Source organism: Corylus avellana, chromosome 4 (genome assembly GCF_965113065.1).
Source record: "Corylus avellana chromosome 4, dhCorAvel1.hap1.2, whole genome shotgun sequence".
In the NCBI taxonomy this organism is placed as follows: domain Eukaryota; kingdom Viridiplantae; phylum Streptophyta; class Magnoliopsida; order Fagales; family Betulaceae; genus Corylus; species Corylus avellana.
This window is the reverse complement of record NC_142493.1, coordinates 5,457,082-5,467,793: the sequence shown is the minus strand read 5'-3', so window position 1 is coordinate 5,467,793 and position 10,712 is coordinate 5,457,082. Positions and strand designations below refer to the sequence as shown.

The 10,712-nt window shown below is 35.0% G+C and overlaps 1 pseudogene; it reads right to left on the bottom strand.

Annotated features, from left to right (window-relative positions):
* Window positions 1-6,033: 6,033 nt before the first annotated feature.
* Window positions 6,034-7,355, bottom strand: LOC132177907 (dehydration-responsive element-binding protein 2A pseudogene; annotated as a pseudogene).
* Between the last annotated feature and the right edge of the window lie 3,357 nt (window positions 7,356-10,712).

The window sequence follows — 10,712 nt, the reverse complement described above, 5'->3', positions numbered from 1 at the left end:
TTCCCCCCGGTCCTTTGTCTTACTCCTCTATATGTGCATTGTGCGTTCTGAGGCCCTCCCTTGTCTTTCATGCATCCTTTCTTAGACCCAATGGCTTGAATTTTACCTGATCGTTTGGTGTCAAAATTGCACTCTTTCCATTGTGCAAGAGTCTCAACAACTCGTGACTTACTCTTCCCTTAAAAAAAAAAAAAAAAAAAAAAGAGATTTTTAGATCACAAGTGAAAATTCTTATGCACATATATATTGTTCATCAGCAAAAGGCAACAATCAAGCAAACTGAAACAAGGCGTTACTACTTCTAATACGAGATCGAGAAGAGAATGAAACCAAAATTCCAAATATATAGACTAAGTCCTAACTAATTGGGCCTTACTGTGGGCAGCCCAACCCAAGATCCGAAGGGCTTCGGCCGCTAACCTAATATACCCATTACAGAAATTTTAAAATAACCCTTTCCTCACCACTGTAGATTACTACAAACAAGTCCATTACAACACAGACATGCAGAAGGGGAGAGGTCGACCGCGATAACGGTGTAAAACAAAAAACCAGTGATGGCTAATATTGGGGAACAGAGTAATCGACCGACCGCAGTAGTTAGTCAAGGGAAAACCCGGAGATCAAACAAGAAACAACCCAGATCCCAAGATCAAACAATAAAACAAAATCAAGGAAAACCCAAATGACCCAAACACAAAAAAAGGTACCTCGTAGTAGTCGTGGTCTCTGAAGACGACATGGCGGAAGCGAAAGAAAAGTTGTGTCTGCGAGAGGCTGAGAGCAGAGAGAGCGATCGATTGTGAAATTCAGAGCGGAGAATGCGTCTTGCAAACAAACCCTAGAAAAATCAACGCGGCGATAGAACAGCAAACAGAGTGAGCGGAGAGAGTGAGAGAGGTTCATTTATAACCTATCTCCAGATATTACGTGACTTGACTTGGCGATTTTCTATTCGTCCTGCTGCACTTTGGAGGCCTTGGCCTGTAGGTTACGGCGATGTCCAGAAACCGGTGGGGATCATGTGCTGTATATCCGGCGCCGAAACTTCAAATAGAAATTGACTTTAATGTCCTGACATTTGCTGATAACTTCATTTATGCCCCTCAACACAAAATTCGTTGATGTGCCCTTGAGTCTCTGGAAAGTAAATAATTAGCTTTTTTGAGGAAGAATTTGTTACTGCTTACTTAATTATGAAACCAATTGTGTTAATGTCTCTCTCTTACACTACCAAAATAACTAAAAAATTTAAAAAAGTAATTGTTTAAAAAATTTTAAAAAATAATAATAATTTTTTTTAAAAGGAAAAAATTAAAATGATCCCCTAGGGTTTTTTTTTTTTTTTTTTTCTTTTCACTTTTTTCGATCCTCTCATTTTAATATTTTAATTTTTTTTTAAAAAAAAAAAAAGCTAGTTAGTTTTTTGTTATAATTTTAAGATTTTTTTTATAAAAAAAAAATAATAAAATTGTGAAAGGGTATTTTTTTTATTAGAGGGCATAGTTAGGAGGGGCATTAATATAATTGGCAATTTAGGGAGGACATTGACAATTGAATAATAGTTTTAGGGGGTATGTCACAATTAGGGTATTATCAAATTATGTTCTACCTTCTGGTTTTATTTTATTTTTTAAATAAATAAAGTTATTGAGTTTTATTATTATTACAAATTAAAGATAACTAGGAGTTTCAAATTTTAATAATGGAAAAGTACACTTTACCCACTCAAAGTTTGGGATGATTTTCAATTCAACTTCCAATGTTTCAATTTTTGCAATGCACCCCCCAAACTTGCAAATTTTTTTTAATTCGACCATTGTTATCCTAAAATTCTCATATTGCCCATAATTTTTTTTTTTATATAAAAAATTTTTTAAAAAAAATTCGAGGTGGCTACGCCATTTGGCCATTTTTGCACCCCCAAATTTTATTTTATTTTATTTTTTTATCAAAAAAAATTAAAAAAAAAAAAAATTAGGGGCAATATGTGAATTTTGGAACATCGGTCAAATTGAAAAAAAATTTGCAAGTTTGAGGGGGTGCATTACAAAAATTGAAACATTGAAGGTCAAATTGAAAATCGCCCCAAACTTTAAGGGGGTAAAGTGTAATTGTCCCTTTTAATAATTTAAATATCGAATTTGTATAATTTGGAATTCAATGCATCTTTTTGTTATCAATTTGTATAAAAATCAAGAGTTAATTTTCGCTGTTATTCCATCCTATTGTATAGCAGTCTAATAAATAACATTACTCTAAATATGATTATGCCAATAGCTTGATGGCAATTCATCTGTTTGTACCATATGATATTCATATAAGTAGGGCTATAAACATGAGATTGAATTCTAAAACATTCTGATCAATCATATACAGTACGATAAATATTTTTCTATGCATAATTACTATTCTGTAATATAGTTTTAATGAGTATGCAATATTTTTATTTCAAATGTTTTGTCTTTATTTGACCATTTTGTAAGATAGCTAAATGACCATTTGCTCTTACATAAGAATGTATATGATGGACCATGAGCATTTCTAATCGAAAATGTCTCAAAGGTCTTGAGCAGTAAAATCTCACTTGACCTTCTAGTTGCTTTGTGGTTGCCTTACGTACTTGTTGAATTGTTAAGGGACTCTGTCATAGCCATATTTGTACAGAGCACGCTGAGTACAGTCCAATCCGTGTCCATAAGAGGAGTGCAAGTGAGTAATGAATATTTACAACTCAAAGCCCAATCTAGTACAATAGCCCTGACACTAGTTACAACTTGTTCTATCCTTTACACAACTGTTCTCACTTGTTCCTTTTGTGATATCCTGGGTGGGGGGCATTGCCTTAACTTTCTTGGCCTACTGTAATTTTGTCAATCAGCTTTGCTGCCCTGGGATATCTGTTAATAATGTCATCCTAAATGGTACTCAATTGTGAAGGAGGATCTGCCAAATTTGTCACAACCTGAAAAAGGTTATTACATATTCAGATATTAGCACCACTGCACACAAAAAACAAGAAATGAAAAACCTACAGAATGAAGAAAGAATATTAGTTTAGAGTTACTATTATTTTGTAATGGTTTTTAACATTTAATTTATGTTTTTAGAGTCCGTATTTAATAATAGGCTTGGTCCAAAAGTCAATTACATTAGGGTTATGGTTTAGTGTTTTAGTCTATTTAAGCATAAGTTTCAATTGTATTTTACAGACTATAATTGATAGAGTACTGATACAGGGTACGCGGCGTGCAAGGCACGCCCGTACAAAAAATTTTTTTTTTTTTTTTTTTTTTTTTAAAAAAAAATTTTTTGCACGCGGCGTGCATGCTGTTTGCATTTACCCTAATTGATAAATAAACAGTTATTTTATTCTTTGAGAGTTGTGATTACTCTTTTATGTGGTGAGACGCCAAATTTATCAAATTGGTAAGACACCAATCCTTTATCCTCAAAACCCAGCTTTTGCTCCTTTATGGGGGATTTCAGGCATGGATGTATATGAGTTGAGAACATCCACTTGGAATAAATTCATTGTTCATTAATTAAATGCAAAATGAAATTTAACACGTGCAAATATTTCTCAAGTACCTGAGACACTCTATTAACTTCCTGCAGGGTTATGTCCTTTCCTGAAGTTGACTGAATTGAGGATCCAATCAAGGAATATGCAGAGTCTTTTCGCAACTGCACTCACTGTGATTGTCTGATATTCCTTAGATTCCTGGATGTAGAACATCATCAGCAAGAAGGAAAGCATCCTGCGAGGCATATGCTCATTAGCAATATCCAGCAGATGGGTAAAGATATTGAGCACGCCCGGCGTGCTTCAACAGTGAAGCACGCCAGCTGTGATTTTTTTATTATTATTATTTTATTATTTTAATTTTTTTGAAAAAAAAAAAAAAAAAATTTAGCCTGGCGTGCTTCAAACAGCAGATAGTCATTTGGAAGACTAAGGGTGTCAACATTCTTTTGCAACCTTTCAATAGCCTCCAATGCCTGAACAGAAGTATATATAATGTAACTTGAAATTCCAAAAGCTATAGGAATTTATGTGCTAATGAATAATTAATTTTATTATTAGTGCATAGATCTACTATTCAACTAATGTAATATTTTTTTCTAGCAGTCTAGCATAGCTGAGCTGAAGCCAAGTCAATCATATGCCAAGATGAAAATAACACTTTATTGTATCCTATAAAGTGTTATTTCCAAAATGTTTGCAAGTATTGACAACAAAAAAAAAAAAAACTAGAGAATTAGTCATGGAATGAACAAGAGCTGCCACTCACAAGAAAAACCAACTGTATCAGAACCTTCTCCATCGTCTTTGGCATGAACTTTTGTCCACCAAATCCTCATTCGATAGTCATTACAAGAACCATTTCCACAAGGTTTTCATCTTCAATCAGTGGATCAAGGGCAAAACTATCATCTTATCAATTTCTAAGTCTCTAAAAAAGTATTTACAATTATACATAGAATACCAGAAACCTTAGGCCATTTTGGTAAAGATTGAATATCATCATGATTTTGCTTATTCCACACAAAACGTAGCTGAACAATCTGAGAACATGTGAATCAGAGGATAAACTTCTTCAATGGGCGTCCCAGGCTTTAATGCCATACCAGGCCTCATGCCCTTCTACTTAATTTGTTGGACTAGTTCTTCCCAATTTTCTGCAAGAAGCATCATGAGACTCCTTTTACAAAAAAGAATAAAGTAATCAAATTGAACAAGATAAGAAATACTTGTTGAATGCAAATTTGAAGACCCATCTATGCACTGCAGGATTGAGAAGCCCATGCCCATGGTGATGGGTTAATTGAAAAGATGCAAACTCAATAGTCATTTTCTATTAGCACAAAACCATCCTTCTGAATATTGGCCCTCTAAATAATTCACCTGGAGACCAGCATAACAAATGACAGATGAAATTTAAATGACCCTTTTACCACCATAGATCAGTTCAAACACAGACATACAGAGGGGAGAGGTTGACTGCCCATATGTCATGTTTGGCTGGAGACAAATTCTGAAAATCATCCCTCAACTGTTAGAAGTGATGAAACCATTTTGTAAACAGTAGAGGAGTTGATTGAGGACAAGTTGTCCTCAAACAGATATCTCAATGATTCATTCCAAGCTAGAAGGATTTCTAGCAAGTGCATCTCAAATTCTGTATTTTCTCATAGCTAGCGACTGTAAAAACTCTGTTTTTTTATGTTGTTTATGTACTACCAGCTTGTACTGTTATTAGTTTGTTGGTTTAGTAAAATTCCGAATTCATCTTAGGGATAAAAAAACGAAAACAAAAACAAAACAAAACAAAAGAAGAGGAATGCAGCAACAATTAGTAAGCATTAAGCTCATTAGGAGTACAAACCATTTATGGTCTGATAGAAATAAATGAAACATATTTAAAATAATTCAAAAACTAATCAAGATCTTGTTCTGGCCATAAGATAATCAGTTTTTTGCTATATTTAAGTGATACAAATTAGTGTACAATCACGAATCAATGAGCCTGCATCACAGATATACCACACAACTTTTTCCTTTTTCCTTCTTAGAGAGCATTAAACATGAATAATGCAGGAGCCAGGAACAATGCATCACAGATAAACCCCTAATCATGAACAATGCAGGAGCCAGGAAGAGAAGAGAGAAATGGATCATTCTTAAACAATGTGTGTAGTGTACAAGACAAGCAATAAGAAAAATACACAACTAAAACTTTGTTTATTATCCCGACCCATAAAGGTCATTCATTTACAACGTGTAAATTTATATACCCTCAAATCCCAAATCTAAAACCTATAAAGAATCACTTACAGAGAAAAAAAAAAAACAGTTAAATTCTCCAATCTAAAACCTATAAAGAATCACTTACAAAAAATTAAAAAAATAAAGAATCAACTACAAAAATCAGCATGTCAAACAAAATTGACATGAATCAGACCTATCATCCTTCTTATACTACTCCATTAATCAACTCCGGAAGGTGCCTACCCATATGACTGAGACCCCTAACAACTTGTCATTTGGATTTTGCAGCTGTCTGTAAGATCTGATGGCTTTTCGCATTGGTCATCACCAAGAAATCCCCAATGACCAGCATCAAAATCGTCGAAATTAAATAGTGATTTGATGTTGCTAAAGAACTCATCGTCGGAAAGCTTGGCAATGTCACCCAAATCACCTTTCCCAGCCTCATTCTTCACATTAGGAGAAATAGGGGCAATGTCCTCAAATGCAGCTTCATTGTCAGCAAATGCAATGCTTTGCACATCCTCATTCCTCAAGTTAGGGGAAACAGATGTGCTCTCGTTAACAGCAAAGACCGCAGAGTTGTTTGATGTTGTCGTTGAATCCAACCTTGCGGGAAAGTTGAGGCGAGCACGAGGGCCGTACATAGCCCTCGCAGCTTCATCATAAGCAAGGGCACCTTCCAGCGAATTTGTAAAAGTACCAAGCCACAGCCGATTCCCCCCGTTTGGCTTTCGGATTTCTGCAACCCATTTGCCCCAGGTCCTTTGTCTTACTCCTCTATAAGTGCATAGTGAGTTCTCAGGCCCTCCCTGGCCTTTCATGCATCCTTTCTTAGACCCAATGGCCTGAAGTTTTCCAGATCGTTTGGTGTCAACATTACACTCTTTCCACTGTGCAAGAGTCTCAACAGCTCGTGACTTCCTCTTTCTGAAAATAAAAATAAAAAGAAGAGATTTTTAGATCACCAGTAGGCATCCATCTTTGAAAAGGCAACAATCAAGCAAACTGAAACAAGACGTTACTACTTCTAATACGAGATCGAGAAGAGAACGAAACCAAAAATCCAAATATATAGACTAAGCCCTAACTACTTGGGCCTTACTGTGGGCTGCCCAACCCAAGATCCGAAGGGATTCGGCCACTAACCTAATATATTATATACCAATTACAGAAATTCGAGGCCTTACTGTGGGCAGCCCAACCCAAGATCCGAAGGGCTTCGGCCACTAACCTAATATACCCATTACAGAAATTTGAAAATAACGGTGCAAAACAAAAAAACCTGGCGAACAGAGTAATCGACTAACGTCAAGGGAAAACCGGAAATCAAACGAGAAACAACCCAAGATCCAAAGATCGAGATGTGCGTGCGTGCGCCCAGGTGAAATTAACCGAGAAAATCAAACAATAAACAAAAATCAAGGAAAACCCAAAAGACAAAAAATGGAATTTCCCAGAAAAAACAATCACCGCTCCGCAGCAAAACCCCATAGACCAACCCACAACAACACAAAGAAAAACTTCAAAGAAAGGGACAGAAAAGGTACCTCGTAGTCGTCGTGGTCTTTGAAGACGACATGGCGGAAGCGAAAGAAAGTTCTATCTGCGAGAGGCTGAGAGCAGAGAGAGCGATCGATTGTGAAGAGCAGAGAGAGCAATCGATTGCGAAGAGCATAGAGAGCGATCGATTGTGAAATTCACAGGCTCGGAGAATGCGTCTTGCAAAAAAAACCCTAGAAAACCAACGCGGCGTAGAACATGCATGCAGGAAATAGAGTAAGCGGAGAGAGTGAGAGAGGTTCCTTTATAACCCATCTCCAGTTATTACGTGATGTGGAGATTTTCTATTCGTCCTTCTGCACTTTGGAAGCCTTGGTCCGTAATGTGCAGAAACCGGTGGGAATCATCAAGCTGCTGTATATCAGGCGCCGAAACTTCAAATAGAAATTGACTTTAATGTCCTGATATTTGCTGATAACTTCATTTATGCCCCTCAACACAAAATTCGCTGATGTGGCCTTCAGTCCCTGGAAAGTAAATAATTTGCTTTTTTTAGGAAGAATTTGTTACTGCTTACTTAATTATGAAACCAATTGTGTTAATTAATGTCTCTCTCTTACAATACCAAAATAATGTTAAATGTCTCTCAACGTCCAAAAAAAAAAAAAAAAAAACGACCTTAAAAAAATTTTAATAAGACAATAAGTTCAAAAAAATAAACAAAAACAAAAACAAAAAAATTTTAAAAAGTAATTGTTTAAAAAATTAAAAAATAATAAATTTTTTTATAAGGAAAAATTATAATAAGTACAAATTAAAATGATCCGCTTAGTTTTTTAACACTCGTCAGTCCCAAACTAAAATGCATTGTTTTCTCACGTCAGCATATTAATTTAATTTAAAAATTAAATCTAAAAGTAAAAAAAAAGTTTGAAAGGGTGGCTGCGTAGGGGTTAGGGGTGGCTTTGTGTGGCCGCAAGCCACCCATAGGGGTTGGGGGTGGCTTTTAGGCCACCCCTAACCCCTTTGGGGATGGCCGTAAGCCACCTCCAACCCCTTCAGGGGTGGCCGCAAGGGGTTAGGGGTGTCTTTCCGGCCACCTCTTCAGTTTTTTAGAAAAATTTAAAATAAAAAATTAATATGCTGATGTGGCAAAATGATGCGTTTAGTTTGGGACTGATAGGTGTTAAACTTTTGGGGAAAAATGTTATGGTAGGGGTTAATTTGCCTTTTCGACTGACCGATGGGGGTGGCTCGGCCACCAAGGAGCCACCCCCTTGGCCAAATGGCCACCTCCAACCCACTTCAATATTTTAATTTTTAAATATATTTAATTTAAAAAAAAAAAAAAAAATTTAGGGATAAGTTTGTCTTATTGAAATTTTTTTTTGGGTAATTGTGTCATTTTACTAGCATTGGGGGTTACATTGTTATTGTTTTAGTAGTTTGAGGGTAAATTGTCGTATTTGATAGTTTGTGGGGAAAATTGTCATTAGAGTGTAGTTTGAAAGGACTAAGAGGACTTTACCCTTAGTTTTTTGTTATAATTTTAAGATTTTTTTTAATAAAAATTTATGAAGGTTATTTTTTCATTGGAGGGCATAGTTTAGGAGGGGCATTAATATAATTGGTAATTTATGGAGGACATTGACAATTGAATGGTAGTTTGAGGGGGTATGTGTACTTTTCATTTTTTTTGTTTTTCTCTTATATCACAATTAGGGCATTATCAAATTTTGTTCTACCTTTTGCTTTTGCTTTTTTTTTTTTTTTTCTTTTTTTTTTTTCAAATAAATAAATAAAGTTATTGAGTTTTATTATTATTACAAATTAAAAATAAATACGCGAGTTTGAAATTTTAATAATTTAAATATCGAATTTGTATAATTTGGAATGTGAACAAAATTTAAGGACGAGTTCTTTCGAAGTCCGAAGGACTAATATAAGATAGTTTCGAGTTAATGGTAGAAGGCAAAACCACTTGTTTGTAAGCCTCATTCGGACAAGCGTAGCAATGAGCAAGTACAGAATCAATCGTTTATAAATCTAGTTCGAATGAGGTTCACAAACAAGCAAATAGAACTAGTCGTTTGCAACTCCCGTGTAGACGAGCTTTCCAAACGAGGTTCCTTGAAATCACAAATGCAATCTTCACCAAGAATGAAAGTGTAATATGCAAGATTACAACCTGTCAATACCAAAATATCTCTCCAAAACGAATATGTTTGATTTCTATTTTTCATATTTAGTTTATCTTTACCTTAGAAAGCAGTGTTCTCCTTTTTAAGTGATTCTAGTTTCATTTTTTGACGCGTCGTTAATGTATTATTTGTTCAGCAAACTATGTAATAGTTGGCATATATGTTTAAAATCAACTGGAAGAATTCAATCTTTTACGGTTTGTGTTTTCTTTTCATTCAAGAGAAATGAAGCTCAATCAAGCTGCAACTTGGAGCATTTTGGGTGGGACGTTATGAAAAAGAATCTTTTCCATTGCATTTAAAATGGATAATATTCAATTAGTGTATTTTAGAGGGGTAAACTGTCCAACAAATTAAAATGACAATTTTATCCCTCTAAAAAACACTAACTGGATACTATCAGTTTCATTTGAAATGGAGATGAGCCTATTCCGGGCATCATTAGCTGAAACAAACTTCTAGACATAGATTGAAGCTGATAATGGCCATTTAGAGGCTTACTTCTTGGGTTTTTTTTTTTTTTTTGTCACTACAGGGACATCCATTGGTATGAAATCTATTATGAACAAAGATTTCGTTTGACCCATGTACCTTAAGAAATTATTTATTTGCCTTTGGCTCTAATCAACGTAGTTTTTCCTTCCAAAACTGGGAAATATACAAGTAGGAACCTTATTTACACAAAGAAAAAGCATCATGTATAGGGCTACCTAAAAAAAACAAAAACACTTAAAGCTCAGTTGAAGATCTGTTTTTTCTGCTACCGTCCCTCCAAGTAAGGGTGTTCTGTCACAATACAGAATCAATCGTTTATAAATCTAATTCGAATGAGGTTTACAAACAAGCAAATAGAACTACTCAATTGCAACCCCCGTCTATTCGAGATTTAAAAATCACAAATGCAATCTTCACCAAGAATGAAAGTGTAATATGCAAGATTACAACCTCTCAAAACCAAAATATCTCTCCAAAATGAATATGTTTGATTTCTATTTTTCATGTTTAGTTTATCTTTACCTTAGAAAGCATTTTCTCCTTTTAAGTGATTCTAGTTTCCTTTTTTGACATGTCGTTAATGTATTATTTGTTCAAGAAACTACGTAATAGTTGGTATGTTTTGAATCAACCGGAAGAATTCAGTCTTTTACAGTTTGTGTTTGCGTTTTCTTTTCATTCAAAAGAAATGAGGTTTGATCAAGCTGCAACTTGGAGCATTTTGGGTGGGGCATTATGGA